General features: G+C 44.3%; 1 protein-coding gene across 2 annotated transcripts in view; it reads left to right on the forward strand.

The window, feature by feature from the left end:
- The window catches only part of Dock1 (dedicator of cyto-kinesis 1), a 516616-nt gene that overhangs the window by 154677 nt on the left and 336096 nt on the right, over nucleotides 1-25843 (forward strand). The window lies entirely within an intron of this gene.

Here is a 25843-nt window from a genome sequence, read left to right on the forward strand (position 1 = left end):
GGACTTTTACTGGAGTTGTCCCAGAGACAGGGCGTGGAGAGGCTATGAGAAATAGTCCCAGGCTCCCGAACCCTTGGGCATCTCAGTTATGTGGACTTTTATGGGCTGATTTATGACCAAGCAAACTGTACAATTTGGAGTTCACTGCCTGCTAAAGTTCAGCTAGGAACAAAAACAAATCTTCTAAGTGAGTCCTTGTAGCTTCACAGTCAACACAGAAGATGCATCTTTTCTGTTCTTTTTTTGTTTTTAAAGTGGATAATTTCAAATGAGTTCCTTGTTATTATTGTGTTAAAAATGTTTTGGTCATGGCATCTCCCAGCTGCATAGCTTTGCCGTGCTATCTAGAATGAGGATGTGGGTGTTCACAAGGGCATGCATGGTTCCTTGTCCCACTGTACAAGGTGACTCAGCTGACCAAGAGTAAGGCTGTGACCTCCTCTCTGCCTCCAATATGATTTGTGGTCACTTGTAATCTCTCAGTCCACTTTTGACTCGAATTTCCACCAAATCTATGAAAAAAGCCATGTCCTGCATCTATTAAAAGTTTTAGCTTAGTTGTTTTGACAGTGTGATATTGCCTAAGGCTGCCTTGACGTCCCCGGGTTAAAATTAGCTTTCACCGGTAGGTTTTACTGAGGAATGTAGTGGCATTTGAGGGAAACAGACGCACACTGTGCGAGAATAGAGAAAAAGCAGTCCCAGGAAGTTTTGAGACCAGAAGTAATTTTAGATAGCTAAATATATTCTTATATTATTAAGTTTGATTGGGCTTGACTGGTGTCTGCCTGCCTCCCTGGTTGTCAAGCCATTTGTCAGTGGAGCCCAGGAAGCTTTTCCTGCGGTGGGTGTTTTATTGTAAGATACACGGATAAATTCGGTGACGTTCGTGCTTGCTGCAGGCCTTCCGTCTGCAAGTTGGAAGACAAGTTTCTTCTTCCTTTACTGTTAATTTGGTATTGTATGATCTCATCACATTTGCTCGTTTGTGTTGCTGAAATAAGGGTCCCTGGACTTGGGTCTTGGCTCACATATTATTTTTACTCTTCCTGTTTTGCCAATATTGGAATGGAAATAGAACTGTGCAGAATCAGGTTTTTCTTTACCGGGGCATTTTTCTAGGATTAAATAATGTTTCCCAAGGGGCTGCCACTCTATGTGCTTTAGCTTGCTGGTGCCGGGATGCAATTCATGTGCACATTCTCATGGTGCATGTGCCTGCAAGTGTGCGTATGTGTCTGTATGTAATAGACCGATGTATATGTAGCTCTGTGCGTCTGGGTAGGGTGGAAGCATTGTGGGTCCATGTGTGAGTGGCTGTAAGCGTGCATGTTTGTGCTGTATGACTGCCAGATTGCCATGCATGTTTGTTTATCTCTCTGTGTGCATTCACTTGTAGTGTCTCTGCTGTATAGATGAAGCTGAAAATGGCTCGTGAAAAATGTCAGCCCCGTTCCACACGGTGCACTCAGGCAGTTTCTACTCTCTTTTAGTGTATTCTAGACTAATGTTGTTCAGTGGTAAAATTGCTTGCTGCGAAGCACTGTGTTTTCAGCAAGGGCTAATGGATCTCAGCCCACATTTGCAAGCTGCACTTCTTACTGTTCTTTGTCGCTCTTTCCCATCTTTCCTGTGCAGCACTGAATGAATATATTATCATAGTTCTCTGCGCTTTCTCCACCATCTTGCGGACCCGCGGGCCCCTGCCACTTGGGCCTGTGTCTGGGACTAGAGTCAAGACTAATTGAATCTGAGCCTCCTGAACTGAGGGTGATACACAGACATGTGAGGGTTTGTCCTCTTCCAGGGACTGCCCCTAGGTAGAAGTCCTCCAGTCTGTCCTGTTGTTCACCCTCTCCCGGTGCGATTTCCATCTGGCCTTCCTGAAACGAGCTGTGCTGGCATGTTGTCATTGTGTAATCACTTGCATTTGAGCTGATGGGTGGGTTTTGCCCTCCAAGAGGCAGGATTTTAATGTGCCTAGAAATAATACTCTTTCTTCTTTGCCTTATGTCTTACGTCAAATTCTTCAGCATGGGTAAGCTGCCATCTCCAGTCGCAAATCTCAAAGTTTACCCATTTATTTTCCCCAGACAAACAATTTGAGTGTGTGAAGGGCGATGGTGACTAAGAGTCAGATATGACAGTCTGCACTAATGAGAACTCGGGCTTTGTGGAACTGTGACCGACAGGGTGCTCCCTGTCTGCTGATGGCAGTGCCCATTCACACCCTGCCCCAAGGCCCTTTCGTTTGCCTATCTGGATCCAAGTTCAGAAGACAGAAGAGTTGCTCATCACCTCAGGTCTCTGAGCCTCCGCTGTGGTGCCGCTCTACTTCAGAGTGCTCCCACATGAACACAGATATGATGAGTCGTGTGTTTACATAGTGTCCTCCCTCAGTGCACGTGGGGCACTGCTTCCAGGTCTCAACCAAGATAGACCAAGACCTGAGATGCTCAAATCCCTTGCAAACATGAGCTAGCATTTGCAAGTGACCTTTGTTCATTCTCCTTAGTCTATTACTTTTTATTATTAGCTTAATTTTTTAAGGAGGAGGAGGAGGAGAAAGATTTCTTTTGGCAAGTGCTCAGCTTACTACCTCAATCCGTCAAGTCTTGTCCGTATAGCTTCTGATGTAATTCAGTATAAACGCCATGTAAATAGTGGTTCTGATTAGGGAATGATGAGAAAAAAGTCTGTATATTTTTGGTTCAGGCACATTTCCTCACAATCATTTTTGGTCAGTGCTTGGTTAAACACATCAATGTAGACTTAAAGAGGCAGGGCTAGTAGCATGTAACATATATATTACACATAGAATATTACAACTTTTATATCTTTGTCATGTGGATTTGTGATAGAACCCTAATATCCCACCCCCGCCCCCCGGTTTCTCTTGTATATACTTGTACTTGTGGAGAGGGCTGAAGAGTAGGATCCTCTGGGAGCTAGAGTTATAGGCAGTTGTGTGAACTACCTGATTTGAATGTTGGGAACTCATCTTGAATCCTCTGCAAAATCAGTATGAACCCTTAGTGGCTGAACCATCTCTCTATCCCAGGGATGTTCCCCCTATGGGTCACAACCCCCTAGGAGGGCGAATGACCTTTTCACAGGGGTTCCCTGAGATCAAGAGAAAACACACACACACACACAAATGTACAAAGTAGGAAAATTACAATCACAACATAGCAACAAAAATAATTTTATGATTGGGGATCACCACAACATGAGGAACTGTATTAATGGGTCGCAGCATTAGAAAGGTCAAGGGAAGGGGTTGGGGATTTGGCTCAGTGGCAGAGCGCTTGCCTAGGAAGCGCAAGGCCCTGGGTTCGGTCCCCAGCTCCGAAAAAAAAAAAAAAAAGAAAGGTCAAGGGATCTCTAAGACCATGAAAAACATATATATTTACATTACAACTTACAACAGTAGCAAAATTAAAATTATGACATAGCAATGAAAATAATTTTATGGTTGGGGGTCAACACAAAGTGGGGAACCATATTAATGGGTTGCAGTGTTAGGAAAGTTAAGACCCACTGTAGTCTAACCTGACCCACCAAGTGTTTCACCAGCACACTGTTATCTGATGCTTATTCAATCCGCTTCCTCTTTCAAAACACAGAGGTGGTTTCCCCCTTTTATTTTCATAAGCAGCTCTTTATGAACTTTTCATGGCTGGCCGTTTCTTGTCCTGGCAGAATCCTTGTTCTATTTGGTCTGCCCTGAGGGCTTCAGTTTCTGAACCTCTCATGGTTCTGAGAGTGCCCTTTGCACTTTCAAGACACATGCGGCATCTGTGCTTTCGATGCCTAGTGCTGTGAAGTAAGATAGTGTGGCTCGGTTTCCTGTGCATCTAGTCCTGTCTATGCTTCTACTTAATTCTCAGTGGCATGGAGGAAGGAGGAAGCTACTCTGTTTCTCAGGACTTATTTTATCCTCTGGTTATTGGCTGTGTTGGGGAAGAGGAAGATTGCGGTGGTAAGGATAGTAGCCAGTGAGGGCCTGGACCATTGTAGACCAGGAGACAGCCTAAGAAAGTCACATTTTGAGTCTGAAATTTTTGCCCAAAGCAAACAGTATCGTCTTTCTTTCACTCCCTTTGCTTAAGGGTTAGTAGTAGTTGTCCTTGTGGCAGTGGGCAGCACAGGCTGTGGGCAGTGCAGGTGGCCATGGCTGCGGCCCTGGTGTGTGCCGTACTTGCTGGTTTCTCGCATTTCTCAGGCACAGGATGTGATGTTCCACATGAAGACTTTCCAGGTCATGTCACCGCATAAGGAAAAGACTTATGGAATGAGAATATAGGAACAGCTGAAGCTACAGCCCAAGACCAGTCAGCCGTGACAGGAATGGCTACACTTGGTTGAGAATCTGCCACAGGCCAAGCCTTCTAGAGAGTGCCGCTGACAAGATGCCAGAGTCCAGAAGGCGAAAGACCTAGTTAACATAGAGGTTGTATTAATTTTCTGGGATTGTACAAAGAAACTTCTTCATATGTAGTGGCTTGAAACAGCATAGATTCATTCTCTCATAGGCCTGTGGATAGGAAACCTGGCATCATGGCACCAGTAGGCTGATTCCTTCTGCGTGGTCTGGGACAGAATCTGGTAGTCCTCAGCCACCCCCAGCCCATAGACACCTCCATCTGGTTCTAGTCTGTATCTTTTCCTGGGGTTTCTGCCTATGTGTCTACATCTTGTGACCTTTCTCCTCTTTAGTCATGTGGAAGCTGTACCCACACTACTGAAGCCTGACTCTATGTCAACTTTGCTTTATCTGAGAAAGATGCTGTCAGATCATACTCATAAGTACTTTGGACATGCATGTAACCTTTGATCAAATCATTTCAACCCATAGCAGAAGTTTACATGATTACGAGTTGTACCCAAGACACTGGGCTATATATCTGCAGTTAGCCTGACACATTATCTGTGGGCCAGTACCTTCACAGATTGGTGTGGACTCAGTTGATTAAAGACCTTGTGAGCCAGATTCCAGTTCTAAGTGAGAGGAGGTTCTGGCTCAGCTTTCAGGTGACCCTGATGTTTCTGGACCTTGCCTGCTCTTTAAGTTGGAAGAAGCCAAGCTAATTTTGCATTCCAGTGGCTGTGTGCACTAGTAGGATCTGAGTTGGTGCAGCCTTTCTGTTGGCTTCACCTGTGCTGCCTGCCTTCAGCTTCTCAGCTTTGATTTGACAAGGCCCCCTTGTATGTGCTTGCCAGTAAAGTTGTAGTGTGTGCTAGTTAAGAATCAACAGGAGACGGTGGCAATGGAGATGGTATGTTATGCCTTTAGGACAAGGAGTCCTTAGTTTAGAATGCTCCCAAGTGCATTACTCTAGTCTTTGTTCTGCACTTCTTCAAGGGTTTCCAAAGTCCAGAAACAATGAAATTTCAGGCCAGGGCTTCCTGCTTAGTTGATTCACTACAAGGTTTCTCGATGTCTCTATAGGACCAGAAGTGTAAGCAACATTTTTCTGGAGACCCCTGGCAAGGTACAGTTTTTTCTTTGCCCTGTCTCTGCTGCATGCAGAAGACTGCAGCAGTAGCCAGCTTTGCAGATGTGCAGTAGTAACACCAAGATCCTGCCTGCCCACTCTTTTTAAGCATGCCTGCCTTTGCACGGTTCTCCTTCTAGCCTGAGTGAGAGAATTGTTACAAGGACAGTATCATTTGTGTTTTCTTCCTTTGTTGTTAAAACCTAGCCACCTTTCCTGGTGAGCATAGCCATAATTATAGCAGTAATCACCGTGTGCCAGTTTTGGGGCATGTGCCTGAGCGGACATGCCTTCATTTGCTCAATCCAGTGATTTCTCATCAAATTAATTTTCCTATTGTTGAATGTAAGAGCTTTGCTTTTAGAATCTTAACCCTACAGTGAGCGGTTTCATGAGTAGCGAGTGGGAGAGAGTTGTCTTTTTCTTTAGCTCGTGACTGATTTCTGTGCTGATCACCATGGCCCTCCTTGTCTTAGAGCAAGCATTTGAGTTGGAGTCTGGCCACTTTATCCATTCTATCTGCTCTGCCTTTTGTACAGGGCTTAGTGGGAAATTTTCTCCTTTGGTGATGGGGTTTCTGCTGAGGAGCCCATGATTTCCTACTCATTCCATCCTGGTCTTCGGGTCTCTCGTGTTTGCTCTGGCATACATCCTGCTTCCTGCCAACCATGCCATTTAGCTCCCTTGTTCTTCCTCTGTCATCATCAGGATTCCTTCAGTTTCTCCGAGTAGCATCGAGCCTGACAGGCAAGCTTACTTATGCCTAGCAACAATCCTTTATTTGTTCAGCTATTTGAGATGCTTATTTGGGGGGTGTCTTAGTCAGGGTTTCTATTCCTGCACAAACATCATGACCAAGAAGCAAGCTGGGGAGGAAAGGGTTTATTTAGCTTACACATTCACATTGCTGTTCATCACCAAATGAAGTCAGGACTGGAACTCACACAGGGCAGGAAGCAGGAGGTGATACAGAAGCCATGGAGAGATGTTACTTACTGACTTGCTTCCCCTGGCTTGCTCAGCTTGCTCTCTTTTAGAATCCAAGACTACCAGCCCAAGGATGGCACCACCCACAATGGGCTGGGTCCTCCCTCCTTGATCACTAGCTGAGAAAATGCCTTATAGCTGGGTCTCATGGAGGCATTTCCTCAACTGAGGCTCCTTTCTCTGTGTGATAACTGCAGCTTGTGTCAAGTTGACACATAAAACCAGCCAGTACAAGTGACCCCTGGTCAACTTGACACACAAACACATCACTAGGAAGCCTCAACCCTTACTTTCTAGTTTATCCTCAAGATCTAAATAACTTTTAAAAGTCCCACAGTCTTTACAAATTCTTACATAGTAAAATTTCAATGCCTTTAAAATATCCAAGCCCTTTTAAAATTCGGTCTTTTTAAAATTCAAAGTCTCTTAACTGGGGACTCCACTAAAATACTTCTTCCTTCAAGAGAGAAAAATATCAGGGCTCAGTGGCAATGAAAAGCAAAACTAAACTCTAACCATCCAGTGTCTGGGATCCACCCACAATTTTCTGGGTTCTTTCAAGGGCTTGGGTCACTTTTTGAGCTCTGCCCTTTATAGCACACATCTTGTCTTCTAGGCTCCAGATGCCTGTACTCTACTGCTGCTGCTGTTCTTGGTGGTCATCTCATGGTACTGGCATCTCCAAAACTCTGCTGTCTTCCACTGCAACTAGGCTTCACCAAGAGCCTCTCATAGGCTCTCTTCATGAGGCTAAGCCTCAACTCCTTTGCATGATCCCTTCACTCCTGGGCCGTCAATTGAAACTGAGGCTTCACCTTCACCAATGGCCTTCCCTGGCCTCTCACAGTGCCTAGCCTCTGTGGTTCTTCATGACCCCTTCATGTCTTCAAAACCAGTACCACTTGGATGACTCTTACCCCTTACCAAGTCCAGCCACAGCATGAGCTACAACCTTAGCTATTTCTGGAACACAGCTCTCAAAAAATACTTCCCAGAAGATTTCACATGAATGATGCTGGTCTCTTTTTAATCACGACTAATTTCTTAGCTCCAGCTGACCAGCATCAATAGTCCCAGTAATGTAAGGTTTTGCTGTAGTAATTCTGTTATCCTGTTAGTCACAGCTGATTCTTCAGTCCCAGCTAACCAAAATCACAGAACCTTTACAATCAAAACAGCAACAGCCCCGGAAAGAATCTTCCCTCTGATATTTCATAAGCCAGGCCTCCATCTTCTGCACTGTTCTCAACATTATCTTCCAAGCTTTTACAGAATATCCAATAGAGCTCTTAATATTCCAATGGTTCTTTCTAGCTCAAAGTTCCAAAGTCCTTCCACATTCCTCCCCAAAACATGGTCAGGTTGTCACAGGAATACCCCCTCCTGGTACCAATTTGTCTTAGTCAAGGTTCCTATTGCTGCACAAACATCATGACCAAGAAACAAGTTGACTTGCTTCCCCTGGCTTGCTCAGCTTGCTCTAATATAGAACCCAGGACCACCATCCCAAGGATGGCACCACCCACAATGGGCTGGGTCCTGCCCCCCACCCCATTATCACTAGTTGAGAAAATTCCTTATAGCTGAGCCTCATGAAGGCATTTCCTCAACAGAGGCTCCTTCTATGTGATAACTGCAGCTTGTGTCAAGTTGACACACAAAACCAGCCAGTATAGGGATTTGGGGGTAGGGCGCATGTAAAGAGAAGTCTCAGTGGGTAAGAGATTTGCACTTTGTGCCTTGCACTGTGCTAGGCCAGTACAGGAGTAATGCATTTCAGTCTGTGTTCTCATGGGTACATTTGAGTGAGCAAGACAGGGATAAACCATTAATCGCTCCAAAGAGGCAGAATCACATAGTGGGTGAGTCTATCCAAACTCACACATGTTCTTGCTTTATGACTTACAGTAAATTATTTTTAAGAAAAGCATAATGGACTGGAGAGATGGCTCAGTGTTTAAGAGCACTGACTTCTCTTTCAGACTACTCCACCCTCCAACCCCCATTCAATTCACAGCACCCACATGGCAGCTCATAACTGCCTACAACTTCTGTTTTAGGGCATCTGACACACTCACACAGACAGACACACAAACACATATAAGTATATTATTTTAGAAAAAGTAAAACAAAACAAACTAATAGAAAAACATAAGGTTTGGAATAACAGGCTGTCTCGGTTTATGGAAATATTGTGGAGGATTCTTGAAAGTTTAAAGGAAGAGTAAAAAGAAAATGTGGAGTGGAGGCTGGCAGCTGACAGGGTGCATTGTGGTCTTCAAAAGTGAGACATTTGTCTGCTTATCTGGTGTGTTGCTGGTGTACTAAGAGGCCGAGGCAGGAAATTTGCAGGTTTGAGGACAGATTGGGAAACACAGCAAGACCTTGTTTCAGAACAAAATAGCAAAAGGGCCTGGAAAGTTGTTCAGGGTTTGTATTGTTTCCTAGTTATGTGTAAGGCCCTTGTTTAACCCCTAGTACCAGAAAAACCAAGAAAACCCACCAACCATAAAAAGGAAACAAGAAGATCAAGTGAGAGCTACGTTCAAGCCTAGTTTGGGTACATAGTGAGACCCTGTGTTAAACCCCTCACCTCCCAATAACAAACAAATAGTTCAGAGGTTGTAGCTCGTTTGAATCAGCAGGGGAGGATCAGATTCCTGGGAGGATCAGATCATAGAAGACCAGGCTAGCATGGTGTATCCTGCTCTGGTCAAGTCACCACTGGTTTTTCGAAGGGTCATCTTGGTTGATGCCTGCAGAAGAGGCTATAAAGGCTGAGAGAGGAAGCAGAGGGTGAAATAAAGCAGGACTCTCCACCCCAGTGCTGATGACATTTGGAGATGGTGATGTTTGACTTGCCTGTTGTAGACTCTTAGCAGCCCATGCCCAGGACCCACCTTCATCAGAATTACCAGAAGAATCTCTTAGATGTTACGTATGTTTCCTGGATTGGTGTTCCCCATGTGAGACTCCACGAGCTGCAGGGCTGGTGATGGGATGTAAAATTGAAATTATGGTACTTAATCCAATGTAGAGGCCATGATGGATCTGTGGTTGCAGGTGGGTAGAGATAAGGGTTCCAGGGATATTTCATCCACCAAATTAGATGCAGGCAACTATAGGCACAGTTAAAGACTCTAGAAATTCTGGACATCTTGGATCATTGATCCCTGAGACATTCCTTAAAAGCTACTGTGTTGCCCTGGCTGTCCCACTCTGTCACGGGGACCCCATACTTGGTCAGGGCAGCACATTGGTGTGTGCATACACCTGCCTCTGTCTTTGTATTGACTCATTTGTCACATGTAATATAGTGCAGTCTTTTCATGTTGTTGAGGATTTAATTGTTATTTTTATTTATGTATCTGTTCCTAGTTATGTGCACATGTGAGTTCAGTGCCTGGGGAGGCAGAAAGAGGGCATCAGATTTTTGGAAGCTGGAGTTACATGTGTTTCTGATCTGCCCCACACGGGTGCTGGCCACTATAGTCGGCTCTTCTGTGAGAGCAGTAAGTGCTCCTAATGGCTGAGCTACCTCTCCTGTTCCAACACAATACTATCTTTAAGTAGTAATCTCTCCCTCTCCCTTTGTCCTTCTCCCTCTGCCCCTCTCCTTCTATCCCTCTCCCACCTCCTCTTTTCCTTCTCCCTATCTTAAACCTTTGGGTTAACATCTTATGCCTGCCCCTTGCCTGGTATCCCTTCAGTGTGTGTTGCTGGTGATAGGTTATTAGAGTTACTGCTGGACATCATTGGATGCCTGGTTATATAATAAGCAGGGGAAGTACCAGATTTCAACTCCCATATGGTTTAAGGGAGTTTATCTTCTGCTTTTTTGCTCTGATGGATTGTGCAGTGTGAAATAATCCTAATCCCTTCTATTTGTGCGGCCTCTCGGTGGCCAAAGCTTTCTGATGCATGTTATCTCTCAGGATCCTTCTGTGTCACTATAGTGACTGTACGAAACAAAATTGCAAGGGAAGAAGAAACTAATTGTGTGGAGTGTGTTTCTTGCAAGAACTGGATTGTAGATGGAAACAGCTCCATTCTCACAGCCACTGGCTCTTGTCTGGGACCTTCATATGCACCCATCTCTTGGGACCTTTCAGGAAGATGCTAGGGTGGGTAGAAACTGACTAGCAGAACTGAAGTTTCCAGCCCTAGGAGAGCTGATGTACCCCATACTTAGGGACAATGCAGTCCCTGCGAGTACTGATCAGTTACATCTATATTTTATGTTTCTAGTGTTTGGGGTATATTTTGGTTGCACATTGCAGAAATCTTAAATAAATTCTAAACAAAAGGAGAAAATCCCCATTTCTTTGTATAGATCTGATGCCTACATCCCAAGAACATGCCAGTTCTAGACTCCCTGCAGTTCTAATCTTCACCTTAGAGTTACAGTGTGATTGTTGACAGCATGCTTCTGGTGTTTAGAGGAGACAGTAAAAGACCAGCATATCTGATAGGATGCTTTGGAAGGAGAAAAACCTTAGGGGACTGACTCTATCCAACTCTACAAGCATTGCTATAGAGCTGCCATTGTCTCACTGAGCTCAAATTCACTTCAGAAAGATGGATGCGGGTTGCTTCAGGTAGCTGGGAGCCCAGCACCCCAGGCCTGAATGTGCCTCTGCTTAAAAGTTAACCTCCTCTTGGTGCAGTGATTGTGTCTCCACTGGAGTAAGAAATGTCTACCAGAGGGCAGAATGTTCCATTCGTCTCAGTATTTAATGATCCTCATGGCCATGCAGTGACTGTCTCTTTTTTTTTTTTTTCCGGAGCTGGGGACCGAACCCAGGGCCTTGCGCTTCCTAGGTAAGCGCTCTACCACTGAGCTAAATCCCCAGCCCCGTGACTGTCTCTTTAAGAGAATGTTTATCCTTATAAGAATGTCTTTCGGGGCTGGGGAGATGGCACAGGATGTGAAGTCCTTGCCTTGTCAGCCTGAGGACCTGAGTTTGCTTCCCAGAACCCATATGAAAAATTGGTGTGTGATGGTGTGCAGTTGCCATGCTAGCACTGAGAGGCAGAAGAAGTTCTGGGCTTCACTGTCCATCCGGCCTCACCTGCTTTATGAACTTTGGGGCATTGAAAGACCCTGCTTCAATCAGTGAGTCAATCATGCAGTCTAACCATTCCTCCATCCATCTGTCCATTCATCCACCCACCCATCCATCCATCCATCGATCTATCAGTGTATGTGTGTTAATGGTACCTGATGTTGTCCTCTGGGCTGCACACACCCATGCACAAATGCATATACAGACAAGTGTACTCATGCCCCTCTAGAATCTTTTTCTATAAGCAGGGGCTATGGGAAGGGGTCCTGGGAAAGAAGAGGTCATGAGACTGCAACAAAAATGGAGACCTAATGGCGGGAGTAGAGAGTGAGGAGTTAGAGCAGCTGGGAGAAGGGCTTCGGGGCAAGCAGGTGCAACTGAAACCATTGTAAACCTGTGACTCTGTGAGATGGGTTCTGCAGCATTTCTGGCCTGTCACCTGAGTTGATGCAAAGGGACATTACAGCTTTCACTGAGGCCTGGTGCTCACCCAGCAAGCTGATTAGCACATGACAAGGACTAAGAGGAGTGGGATGCTGAAACCTTCCCAGGAAGAATTGCATTGCATTGCAATAGTGTAAGGAAGTGAGGGAAAAGGCATTTCATACATGAGCTTCAAAAAACTCATTGGCTCTGTCCGAGTGAATATTTATAAACTGGTAAGATGTTTTGGAGTATTTGGAGTGTTCTAATTGTGTAAGCTCTCTTTGTGTGTGTGTGTGTGTGTGTGTGTGTGTGTGTGTGTGTGTGTGTTGATGAGACTGTACAATAGGTCCAGTTGGGTTTCTACACTACTCAAGGGGTTACATTGGTGAGTTAGGGAGAGAGAAGTCATATCCTGAAGGCTTTTGGGCATTTACTTGGGGATAAGTGGGGTCCCAGATGGGAGGGCCAGACCCTAATTTCCTGTTCTTCACTGGGCTGCTTTTCCCACGAGATTACTCCAATCCGATTTTAAATTATTATGCCGGATTTACTCAGAATCCTCAGCCATCCTTCTGATGAGAAGGTCAGCAGTGTTAAGTCTCTGTGCACTGTGGCCACAACACCTTAATGATTCAAGGAGAATTATTTTTCCCTTGGGAAAGCCTAGAATCTCAGGATGGTGCATTGTATTAGGAAACAGGCAGACACAGAGTGGGCAGGGCTGTAAAGGAAAGATGTATCATTAAAATAAAACAGAGACCTTTAAAACCCACGTACCCTTGAAATTCAGCTATTCATTCTTAGGGACCATCTACGTACGTGTGTGTGTGTGTGTGTGTGTGTGTGTGTGTGTGTGTGTGTGTGTGTGTGTGTAGGGGTGTGTGTGTAGGGGTGTGTGTAGGGGTGTTCATGTAGAGGCCAGAAGAAACCTTGTGTGTCATTTCTCAGATGCCATCCATCTCATTTTTGGCACAGGGTTTCTCCATAGTCTGGGACTTATCATGTAGGTTAGACTGGCTGGCCAGAAAGCCCCAGGAGTCCACCCATATGAAGCCCACAGTGCTGACATTACAAGAATGGGTCACTCAGTCTTATTTTCCTTTATTCCTTTTTAATGAGATGAAATTCAGGTCCACAAGCAGAAAACTGACTGAACTTTCTCCCAGTTGTATGGTTTTTTTCTCTTAAACCTCTTCTATCCATGCAAATGATTAAAGGAAACACAGCATCCCTTATCATCTGATTAGGTAAAAAACAAGAGTATAATCAACTTTTGAAAGGGAAAATTTGAGAGTTCTGAGAAATACTCATTTTGCCATAAAATATTTTCCATGGTTACCGCTGACAATCAGAGGCAGAGGTACTCTGTGTTAAGTCAGTCAGCTTTGATCACTGTGACAAAGACAAGTGCAAACAGTACAAAATGCAGAAACATGCAAAACAACTTCTAAAGAACAAAGGTTTATGCTGGTTCCTAGTTTCAGGGGCTTCCAGAGGTAATGGTATGGTTTATGCTGGCTTCTAGTTTCAGAAGCTCCCAGCCAAAATGGGTTGGGCCTGTCCCTTTGTACCCATGGCTGGGCACTATGTCACAGTCTTGCCATGTCACATGCCCCTGTAGTGACTCACTTTTTTTGCCACAGGCAGGGGTCCAGCAATGCTTTGCAATCCTCTGCTAGTTTGCACCTCTTCAAGAGCTCTCCTACCTCCCTGTAGCAGCACACTGGGGAACAAGCTTTTAAGCACCTGGACCCTTGGGGGACATTTACAATCCAAAGCAGTGTGTATCTGAGAAAGTCAGTGAGCACCAATTCCTTTTATTGCTTTTCTTTTAAATAATTCATTTCATATTAAAGTGGAGAAGGACAGTATTTCAGTTCCTCCTCTCAGGTCTGTCCTCATGCGATACTTTCCAGGTTGGTTGTGATGCGGCCCAAGTGCTTCTCTACCAGTGAGGAAGGGCTCATGCACCCCTTTGGCAGGTCTCTGCTCGTTTTCATGGCTTGCTTTGTCTCTCCTACTTCCTGCTTCTTCTGTCTTTGGCCGTGTGTATTACTGGGGACACAGGCACAAATCACAGCTCCACTTCTGATTCACTGGTTGGGATTTCTTCCTCAGACCTTGCTAGTCTGTGGGTACTACCGCCTCCTTGTGTGCACTAGCTTTAGGTGCTCTGTGGGCAGCAGGTAGCTCCTGGTGAATGGGGCTTGGGCTTTCTACTTTGGTGTCATCATGCGACTCTCAATCCCAACATAGATGGCAGGGGGATGATTTTCAGGTGAGACTTCTGTTCCTTCCTTGATTTCATCTGGAAGGCCGGGGAGTAAAGACATTCTATGAACTACACAAGCAGATGTATGAGGTAGAGGTTGGTGCTGGCCCCTTGGGTGGGATCATTGATGTACAAGGCTTACATGAGCCCAGTGTAGACACGTGGCTCTTGCTTTTCTCAAGTTTTCCTTCTCATACTGTTTCGGGGGACAATGCCTTGTGAGTGGGTAATACTTTCTTACCATGAAGTAACTCCAAAATTGGGTCAAACTCATGTCTAAGGAATGGCCGATGAATGGAGAAATACCTGAACAGCAAATTCCACTGAAAACAAGCAACCAAAACGCTGAGCAGGGATACATTAAGAAAGCACAAAGACCTGGAAAGCCGGACTCACTGTATAGAACTTGAGAGGAACCCTGTACATCAAGGTCGAAGGCAGACTCTCTCCTGTAGTGTGCATCTCCACAGCATTCTAGTTCATGTCACTGTATTCAGCCCTTTCAGGGTCGTTACCTGCATTTCCCTTCCTTCTTCTGATGAGCCCCTCTGTCACCCCGAGATTCATTTGCATACCGAATCCTCATCTTACCCCAGGGCTTAGCCTTCTCCCTTCATGATGGTATCTCCTTCACAGGTTTCCTTTTGGAAACAGGATGTATGAGTGCCACCAGAGCTTCCCTCCCACTCTTGTGCCTGGCTGGAGTCACACTTCAGTCTACAGATCTTCTGTCTGTCAGGCTATGCTCTCAGGGGAATGGTCTTTAGGGTGGTTGTTAAGTGGGAAAGCCATGAGGCTGGAGAGATGGCTCAGTGGTCAAGAAAACTTGCTGCTCTTGCAGAAAACCCTGGGTTGGTTCCCAGCACCAATATGGCTGCTCAAAACTGTCTATAACTCCAGTTCCATTGAAGTCTGAAGCTCCCTTCTGGCCTTCATGGGCACCAGGCCCACATGATGGGTACAGATATATACAGGCACTAATACCCGTATACATAACCTAAAATGATTAATGTTTTTTTAAGGAAAGAAGGGAAACCGTTATAATTTCACTGTCTGCACATTTGGCTGTCTTGATGATTGTTCTTAAAGTACATCTTTAACTCTCCTTCTGATGTTGTCCCCTCCCTCACTTCTGGTGAAGAGCTAGCATTTTAATGTATGGCTACTTTAGCATGTGGGCAGACCATAATGAGCACTGATTCTTTTCCTTTATAGTATATTAAGTGCTCATTTCGTGCCAACTTTGGCCTCATTACTAGCCAGAGGCCATAAGTAACAGACAGTGAAAGATGTTATGTCTTCAGGAGAGGAAGCCAGGCATTTGACCCCCAGGGCAGGTGACAGGTGAGGTGGTATGTCATTGCGTCATTAGCTGTCAGAATGACAGACTGCTGGCCAGACAGGGGCCCAGAGTGCAAATGGCCCTGAAACCCCCATCAAGACCTTGGTTACAGCTCATAAGATTGGCTCTAAGCTTTGAGGCTGTGAGTTGAAATGGCCGATTATTTCAAGGGACTGTTGGGCAGACGGACGGAGGGGGAAGGAGAAGGAGAGGGAAAGATGACGTGGATGCCTTGTTTGTGGAATATAGCGATCTTGGCTATGCTCTGGTAGTCCAGAATGGCATGTGAGAGCCCCAGATAGCATACTAAAAACTGACATAGAAGTTTATTTTTTAATCACACTTTTAGAAAAGGTTAAGATTTCCCAGGGGGATGGAAAATGTTGGTCTCTCAGTATGAAAATTACATGAGTTTTGAAAATTTTATCTTATAGACTTCATTATTAGTTCTTTTATTTTTACCATGGGATAACTTTCTTCATTTATATATTTAAATAAAATATGCCTTTAATTGAAAAAGCATTTTCCTGAAACCTTGCCCATCCCCTTGCAGAGTTTTGTTGCTTTCTCTGGGAGCCTCTTTGTAAGGTGCTTGGCCTCTCATTCCCCAGCGGAGCACTGATGTCCCATTCTGAGAGCTGCTTTGGAGGATTGTGGACTGGCTTCTGTTCCCAGTTCATGTTTCCTCTACCAGTCAGAAAGCAGATAAATAAGACTACCATTGCATTCTCTTCTGTATACCAAATGTGTTGGTAAAGTGTGTGGTCATTTTCTAGTGTGTTGGTTATGTTGAGTGGTGGGCACAGCGTGTGTAGATGTTATAACCTGCCCTCAGGATCAGAACATCACAGCTGTCCATCACTCCCTGGACACACAGCTCCTGAGTTGGCCCTTGGTTCTTACTGAGCCCGTCTCAGGCCCTTCCGGGATGCTTGTTCTCTGGTAGGCTGCAGTAAGCACTGGTTGAAGGGATGGATGCTGAGCATGTCCTTTCCTCCCTGGGATATCATCGATAAAGTGAGGGAAGCTGTGTTTGGGCACCATGAGGTATTTGACAGAACCCTGTGAACAGTACGAAGTTTTAAGGTTTGTGTTGAGGTTACTTGGCTCATGGTGCTTTTTTTTTGGGGTGGGCGTTTGACTGAGATCCCATTTCAGCCTTCTACTTGTGGTTTTTCTTTACTTAAGGACAGCTGCACAAAATTGCTTTCAGATTCCACAATCTGACAACCTTTCCTTTGATTTTTTTATTTTAACTACATGTAACCCTTTACCATCTCAGTCAAAGAAAGAGATGAATCTTAAATTGAGGTGTAATTTATAGGCAGTGAAATAAAATCCATACTGAAGTGGACAGTTCAATCAGTTTCCAGGAATGCTTATGCCATGACCCTCCTCCCACCTCAGTAAAGGGCATCTCCATTCCTGGTACCTGAGTGTCTGCTGTGTCCACTGTGGTCGAAGCAGTATGCATTCTTCATCCTCTAAATGGGAACCTCTGAGTTTCGTCTGTGCTGGCAGTTCTGGTTCCTGTGGACTTAAGCTTTGTACCCTACTGGATCTACTTGTATCTGTCTATAAAACACCAGGACATGTTTCAACTGTGTCCTCATGTTCCGATGGCTACACTCATTCCTTGGAACTCTCTCTAGAACAAAGTGGTCACCTCTAAAGTCACCTTTGAGCATCAAAGGAAACCCTGCAAGGTCACAGAGCATGCGCATGTGTATGTTTCTGTCCATTTTGATGTACCACATGTATGCCTATTGCCCATGGAGTCCAGAAGAAGACATTAGATCCCTTAGTGCTAGAGTTGTACTGCCGTGTTTGTGAGCTGCCACGAAGATACTGGAAACTGGGTCCTCTTCAAGAGCATTCTCAACTGTTGCTTCATCTCCCCAGATCCATAGAGACAGATTCTTTTTTTCTTAATTTGTGCAGTCTGTAATCAGAAATGGCTTTTTGGAAGTGTGTTACTCCTTTGTATTGTAAAGAATTCATAGCTCCCAGAATTAGCATTCCAGGTTGTGTAATATTTAACATCTTTTCTTTGCTCATTTTTTTAAAAAGCCATGTTAAGTTCAGTAGAGCAGTCTCATTTACATTCCACTTATTCATAATTTGGGATAATTAATGTAGTGGCTGGGCTGCCATTCACCTCTCCCAGCTTCAGAATGCAGGGCTCTGCCAGTCAAATGTGTGTCTTAAGCAGATTAAGTTGCTCCTAAAGGGGAAGAGATCTTTTCATACCGCAGGGGATCTGAGCCCCTCTTGACTCTCATTCCACCAGATGGCCAACAAGGACTTTAGAAACGATGAGCTCAGGGCCCCTCCCAGCCCAGAAAGCCTGAGATCTTACCAATATCATATTCAGCTGGGGCATTCGTTTCCGTTGAAAGCATACATGAAATTGTACTTTTTTTCTTGGAAATCTATTCATATTTTCACTAATGCGCCCCCTCCCCTCACCCCTCCCACTAGCACCATGGGTTCCACGGTCTGACTGATACTGGCTTTTGTGTACAGTAGGTATTTAAAAGCTACTATTCCTGAGGGATTCTTTACTGCAGCTGTGTTACCTAGTGCTGTTAGGGTTGAGGGAGTGATCCCATATAAGGGTCATTTCTGGCACTTAGGACTTAGGAAGTTACTCACTGCTTGAATGTGCTCTGCGAGGTGGAAGGAGACCCTAATATGAATTTCAGTTTCTGTGTCTGTCACAGCTTACCCAGAGTCTGGTCCCAACTAGCCTGGGTTGACTCTGTTAGGCTGTTCAAAAATCAGTGCCATTTATTCCATGCTTGAGTTTGGACTTTCCTTTTCAATAATTTAATATTTTAAAAAAATGACACCTTTGGTCTTTTGTTGTTTAGCATGGAGGATCAAGGGAACCGGCCTGCAGTTTGCCTCGCTGACCTCTGCCCTTCCAGTGTGCACTCATTAGCTTGCAATTGTTTCCATAACCTCTTCCCAGCCTGGTGTGGTCTCACAGGCCACCTTTGCTGACCCTCCAAGGTAGTTAAATGAGATTTCACTTTCTCTATGAATTAAATATGTCATGTGGATTTGAAATGTTCCCAAAACTTGCAGTGCTATATATTGGCAAAATAAATACTATTTTCAGAGAGTTCAACCCTGTTGATTAAAAGCCTTCTCTTCTTATTAGGATAGGAAATGATTTTATCAGGCAAACAACGGTGAGTTAACATTCCTCTTTTGGTAGAAGACCTGCTGCTGGGCAGTTTTGCTGTCTGCACATATGACATTGCTTGCTGATTGATTTGTAGGGCCCATGCATATGTGCTTCTCTCTGGGCTTGAGACGTCCTGCTGTGTATGTGTATACACACACACACACACACACACACACACACATAATGTCTTGCTGTAGATATATATGGTGCTTAATGCTTTCATGGTCCTTAGGGCTGAGAAAGTGATGTGTTGCTATATGACACCCAACCCAGAGGTTGCTTGCTGTGTGTTTCTTGTATCTTCCCTGTCCTTTTCTATCTCTTCTTCAGACAGCCTCTGGTACTAAAAAAGCAGAAATAGCCATGATGGAGTAAAGAATGGGGATGGGGTGAGGGTGGGGAGCTGTGTCCTGGCCCGGATCGCAGGCAATCTTTGAGATCTCCTACCCTGCCTTGGATTAACTGACCTGCAGGCTCTTATGAACTCCTTTTAAAATCCCCTTCATGGGGAGATGGTTTACATGTAAAAATAGCAGTGATGCTGTTTGCAGCATTGGAAACACTTTGGAAATGTGGGTGCATGGCACAGTCTTCACCATTCTGATGAAGAGTTAATGATGCTTAGCTATAGGCTGCTGCTTTTCAGGAACAGGAGGAGTGGGGACTCTCACCCTGAATGAAAGACCCTGCCAGCAGCAAAGGGTGTTCTGAGCCACTGAGGTCTATGCATTGGGCAAGAAGTTGGTTCCCTGGGAGAAACGACAAAAGATTATCTGGCAAGAGTGGAAAGAGCTAGAACCTTCCCCTTGGTTTCCATCCTCAATCTCCCTCTTTGAGCTACTCCTTGTAGCCCTTCCTTCTTTAATCATCCTGTCCCCCATCTCAGCACATTGTGCAGTGCTGTTCTTTGCTTGCTTGAGCCTTTGCCCTAGAACTCCCATCCCCTTCTCTCTCCCAGTTGACCTGCACACCAGTCAGTTAGTGTTCCTTACACAGCATAGAATAACTTTGTTTCTTCATATGGTCCTAGCATACAACCTGTCATGCCAACTCCCTCATTCCCAGAGTTCTCAGCAAGGAACTCGTCCAATCAGCCACACAGAGCAGAAGTGTTGGGGCCGTTCTTTAAATGTCACTCTTAAATATGTCACAGCTCCTGGCCTTGGAGCACTTTGGCTAATGGTGGACATGTATCACTAACCGTGAACAAACAGACATGGGGTCAGAGAATGATTCTAGAATTGTACCTGCCATGGTAACCATGAAATGTTAAATGTTGTATTTCACATTCCTGGTGGCTTCCTGGCTGGCTCCTTGCATACCTGGGAGCCTTGGCGAGAGTGGTGCTGGCGTTAGTCCTGACAAGCTAGACTCAGACACTCAACTTCAGTGGACTAATTAGAGGGATAAGCCATAGTGAAAAGCAGAAAAAGGAGATTTATTCAATGTGGCCACATTGGGAAGAGGAACAAAAAGGCCCAGTGACTCTCTTCAATTGCAATTTTGGGTTCCTGACAATGAGGTTTATGTTTAAAGAGAGAGCAAGAGGCATGCATGACTAACTAGTCCTGGTCAAGCTGTGGTCCTGCTCATTTCACAGTCTCTGCTGTCAGGCGGTCTAGCAAGGTGTCAGATTGTGTGAAATTGCTTTCCTGGAGATAAGTTCCCCCTCTGATTGGCACCAGGCTTCACTCTTCTTTATCCCAGCATGTGATTCCTGGGGATATTCCTTGGGTCCATTATTTCAATATCCTGACAGCCAAAGGGAGGGGTACACGTCTCCGTAGACTACCTGTGTCCCTGCCAGGACAGTCACAGTGCGCTCGGAATCTCAGTGCTCATCTCCTCCAGCTCCTGCTATTGTTTGCGTCTGACCTGCTCGCTTTGATCCGAAACCCTTCAGACTATTAAAATATGAGTTAATCATGTAAGAAACTCATCTTCATAGTGAGGATGTACACTTCCTGTTGCTAGATAATAAAACAGAGTGCAATAATTTGAATTCCGTATAATGGATGTGATTAGAAATGATTTCCCTATTTACTCATATAAAAGGCTAAATGGAAGATGATTAGTGAGCTCTGTTTAATGTTTTTTTCCTAAGGTGATTTCTTAATCTTCCAAACAAATTCCTATGATAGAGAGAAGAAAAAGAAAAATCCATTAAAAGTTACTTTAAACCTTTAAGACACTGTTCAAGGCTTTAGAGATGAGTAATCTCTCTGTCCCTTTAGTAGATTATGGCTCTGGAGAGAAAACAAATCATAGCCAAGAGCTGTGCTGTGTGTGTTAACCCAGGGTCAGCACGCTAGGCATGGTTCTGACCACAGTACTGTGCTACCAACACTGACTATAAATACAGCAGTGAGCTTTTCCATTGGAAATATCTGTAATTTTCCATCTTTGACTATATTACTCCTGAAAATTATTATTCAGAATTAATGTGCCTAAATCCTTCCAGATCCCATTATTTTTATATTGTTCTGTAATTTGATAATTAAATAATGCTACTCTAAAATATCCTTTATCCTTAAATCCTTCACCAATAATCTCTTGTCCATAATTGTGGGTATCTCATGACTTATAGTTAATTAATCTATTGTTGCTGAGCAATTGCTACTTGTTACAATTAAGAAGATAATATATAAAGCCACAGTGAAATACATGCACATTCCTCCCTGGCTTTGAGGTCCCTAGGCCTGTAGGTATCACATTTTAAGTATGTCTGGTCATAAAAGTAATGACATCTGGTCCAAAGACCCTTTGTCACACTCAACCAGGAGATAAGTCTGGTTGGATCATGGAAGATCTTTCCCCTAGATCAATGAAACCATGTTGGGACTCTCCTCAAGGTGTCTGGAGACTGGCCTGGTAGCCTACATGTAAAAATACCAAGTGGATAATACCTCCATTTCTAGCATTTGCTCTTTTCTGTGTCTGGCGCCTGGCAAAAGAAACAATCAGGTAAATGAGTAGAAGACCAATGTGCCATTCCTTCCCAAGAGTTCAAGGGAGAAACTGTGTGTTCTGTGACCAGAACTCAGCAGAGACATTGTCTTTTATGAGGATGTCCCATCTCTGGGCAGGGCTCACACAGAGTCTAGGAAGGTGAGGAAAATATGGGAATCGGATGCAGGATGGGGTCTCCACTGTAAAAGATCAGAGAGACATGCAACATCAGAAGAGTTGGGCTGGTAGGAGAGATGCTACTGGATCCTGGCAGCTGCTGAGTATTTTAAGACCACCTTAGCCTGGTCCTGTGGAAGAGGAGAGAGCTTGTTTCTCTGTTTCTGGCTGGTTTGCTGCACTGTAATCTGCTCATTGCCTTCTACTCCTTGTTGAAGTTTTTTCCCTTTCTCCTCCTCTCCTCTGCTCATCTGTCTGTCTGTCTCCATGCCTGCCTCCCTGCTTTCTTTCTTTTCTTTTAACAGGGCCTTACTATGTAGCCCTGACTGTCCTGTAACTTGGTATGTAAACCTGGCTCTCCTGGAATTCACAAAGATCCACCTGCCTCTGGCTTCCTGGTGCAAACGCTCCGACTAAAGGTGAGCACCTCTGTGCCTGGCCCCTTCCTTTTTAAGCAGGTGTTTTTCTCCTTCCTCTCACCTGGTTTCTGCAACCTGGCTTTCTTCATTTGAAGAGTTGGTGGGTTAGAATTCCTATTATCTTTGTTCTTTACTGTGTATCTTTCTGGGTCTTTTGGCCCATAGCCAGTGAGCTTTCATGAGTTACCTTATATCTCCAGAAACTAATTACTATCTGACACAAAAAGTCCCATCACTTGATACTCAATATCTCTGTGATGCCCTGCATGGGCCAGGCAGTATTGCAGCCCTGGAGTTCTTTTATTGGGCAAGAGAAGGACGGACGTGTACAAGGTTGGCTTTATGTTTAAATAGGGTAAAGAATCATCAGTTTACTGAATCATCAATTGCAGGGTGATCCAAGTTCATTCCGCTTGCTGTCACTGTCATCCCATCTTAAAGCAGGAGGGCTCTAGTCCCTTACAAGGGAGCAGAGCTAAACTTTAAAGCATTTGTCAACTACGACGTTGTGTTCTCATTTACCTCTTGTTGAAAGGATTTTTTTATCCCTTTTCCTCCCCTCCTCTGCTTGTCTGTCTGTCTGTCTGTCTCCCTGCCTGCCTCCCTGTTTTCTTTTGACAGGTGTGTATGCTATGGTAGAGCACCAAAGATCAATGGAGGATTTTCAGGATGCTGGATGTCAGAATTCTCTGGACTTCTGGCCTACTTTCCAGTCCCTAATCCTCTCATCCTCTCTTCAAGATTTTTTTTTTAATTGTTGAGGAAGCCTTTTTGGCTTTTGCTAACTCATCCATTCATTCAACAGGCATTCCCTAGGATCCACCAAAGATCAGATGATTTGGAGATGCTGGGGAGGCAGAGCATTCTTAGCGTCCCCATGTATGGGGGCTTGGTGAGGCAAGAGGAGATGTATTGAAAGCATGCTTTCTCTTCTCCCACTGGACCATGACCAGGCCTGGACGGGTCTCTAATTAAAGGAGATCGCTCTACAGGTCTTAAGTACAGGTCTTAAGAACAGGTCCGGAAGAGCCCCTTGGAGAAGACCTAGATGGTCTTCATAATTAATGTAACCCCCATTTAAACAGAACCCCCATATTTCCTCCAGTGAGTATCCACAGGGTCAATGGCTTTCTTGCAGTCGTTTGAACCTTTCTCTCCATATTATTTTGAAACAGCAAATGAAATACCAAAACACATTTGCCTGAAATCTCCATGTTGGTTTGGCATGATTTCAGAAGTCACCTGGCAGAATCAATAAAACAGGAGCAAGGAAATGTAACGAATGCTTGGCATTTTCCTGCTGGCATGAACACAATTGTTAGATGCCATTTTAAATAAGCCTTTTAAAGGTCACATTAAAAATAGAATAATTGGCTATGTTGTACAGCTCATGAAAGATCATGAATATGTAACTAAGTGATAAATTTTAAAAACAACCACTCCTAATTCTATAAAAATAGGTACTGGTGGCTTGGGTTAGACATTCCCATTGTTCTTAAAAATTGCAGGCCTCAAGTACTCTAAATTGGTGTGAAATCGATGACCAGATTGATGTTGGTTATAATGAAATTACCAATGTCTAAATATTCAGACATTTTGAAAACAAATACAGAGAGACCCAGACAATGTGAAGAGAGCGAGGGACTTTGAAATACTCAACCCTAAAGGGGGTGTCTCTTCAAGGCCTGCCTGGGCTCAGGGAAGCCTGAGGAGGAGCAGGCAGGAAGATTGATAGAGGGGATGGCAGATACCCGGGGAGCAAGGCCTTCTGTGCACAAAAGGACTGATGTGTAAGTGAACTCACAGAGACTGGGGCAGTGAGCATGAAGCCTGAAGAGCTCTGCAGCAGATGGGGTCCAAGAGCTGAAGTAGACACAAGTTTTCATCCATAATCCAGAAGTGATCTCCAGTTGATAGCCACGTGGAAATGATAATTTAGTTTTCTGCAAGGAGAGCCTTGATGCAGAAATAGACTACTCTTAAAGTTAGGCTGCGTGTTCAGCAGTGGAGGTCAATAGAAAGCAAGCTCAATGGTGTCCTCGGACATTTCTTGTCCCATAGTGCTGTGCCAGGGTCTTTCTTTTCTTTTCCTTTCCTCTCCTCTCCTTTCCTTCCTTCCTATCTTTCTTTCATATTTTCCAATATTATTTGTATTTTTATTTTACTGTATTCTCTCCTACAGGTTGTGTGTGTGTGTGTGTGTGTGTGTGTGTGTGTGTGTGTGTGTGTGTGTGTGTGTGGTATGGCTTCTGGTTTTGTGGTTTTATGGGCTTTTTGAGTGTGCAAATGAATGGGTCTCTGTTTCCTGTGCCTTTTCTTGGGCTCTTTTCTGTTTTTGTTTGTTTGTTTGTTTTGTCTTATTATATTTTGTTATTTTCCTTTAGGAGTCTATTTGTTTTCTAATGAGAGGTATAAAGGGTGTGGATCTGGATAGAAGGGGAGATGGAGAGGGACTGGAACAAGTAGAGAGAGAGGAAACCACAATCAGAATGTGTCATTTGAAAACATTATTTTCAATAGAAGAAAAGATAATTCTGTGAAATGGAATGTACAACCCATGCAGAAGGTAATACCCATGTGCTGTGAATGTTAGCTACATGTTACCTGCATGGGAGTTATGTTAAGTTAGTAGTCGCTTGTGTGTAGACACTCGGCTCTCATCTGTATTCATATAGTAAATATACTTCCATTACCAGTGTGATATTCTCAAGGTTTCCATAGCCATCTCCTGCACAGTGAAAAAGCACATTTCTATTCAGGTGGGTGAATATGGTGAAAGATGTTTGTCGTTGACTTCAGAAGCTTCCAGAACATAAAGGAAGAAGGCCAGGCTTGCAGGAAAGAAATACACCCTCACCAGCTTCTACCAAGAGTCCCATGTAGTTAACTGTCTTAATAAACTTCTGTGCCATTTTGGCTTCATGCCTTATTTGGACAGTATCCTAAACCATGAGCCTCTCTCTCTCTCTCTCTCTCTCTCTCTCTCTCTCTCTCTCTCTCTCTCTCTCTCTCTGTGTGTGTGTGTGTGTGTGTGTGTGTGTGTGTGTGTGTGTGTGTGTGTGTGTGACACATGGCTGCTTGCTTAGTCTCAGCACTTCAGAGGTAGACAGGTGGATCTCTGGAAATTCCAGGCTAGCATAGTCTACATAGCTACTTTCAGGCCAGCATTAGTGAGACCTTGTCTCAAAACAAAACAAAACAAAACAAAACAAAACAAAACAAAACAAAACACCCTGAACTATATATGACAGTTAGTAAAATCATTTGATACATGGCTTTATGTCATTTCAAAGCCAGAACATTGGCTTCTTAAGTGGATGCTGAGTTCTGCTGTTGTTCGAGCACCAAGTTCAACAATGTTATAACATAGAACCCGAGTTGGCTGAGCTAAATAAATTCCTGCGGAGCTCAGACTCTGCTGCTTATGGGGGCACAGAAAGTGAGAGAGGGGAGCAAGAGAGCTGGGAACAGAGCTGCTTTGGGTAAACCTTCCAGAGACTATGGATTAGAGGGT

The sequence above is a fragment of the Rattus norvegicus genome, chromosome 1 (genome assembly GCF_036323735.1).
Source record: "Rattus norvegicus strain BN/NHsdMcwi chromosome 1, GRCr8, whole genome shotgun sequence".
Lineage (NCBI taxonomy): Eukaryota > Metazoa > Chordata > Mammalia > Rodentia > Muridae > Rattus > Rattus norvegicus.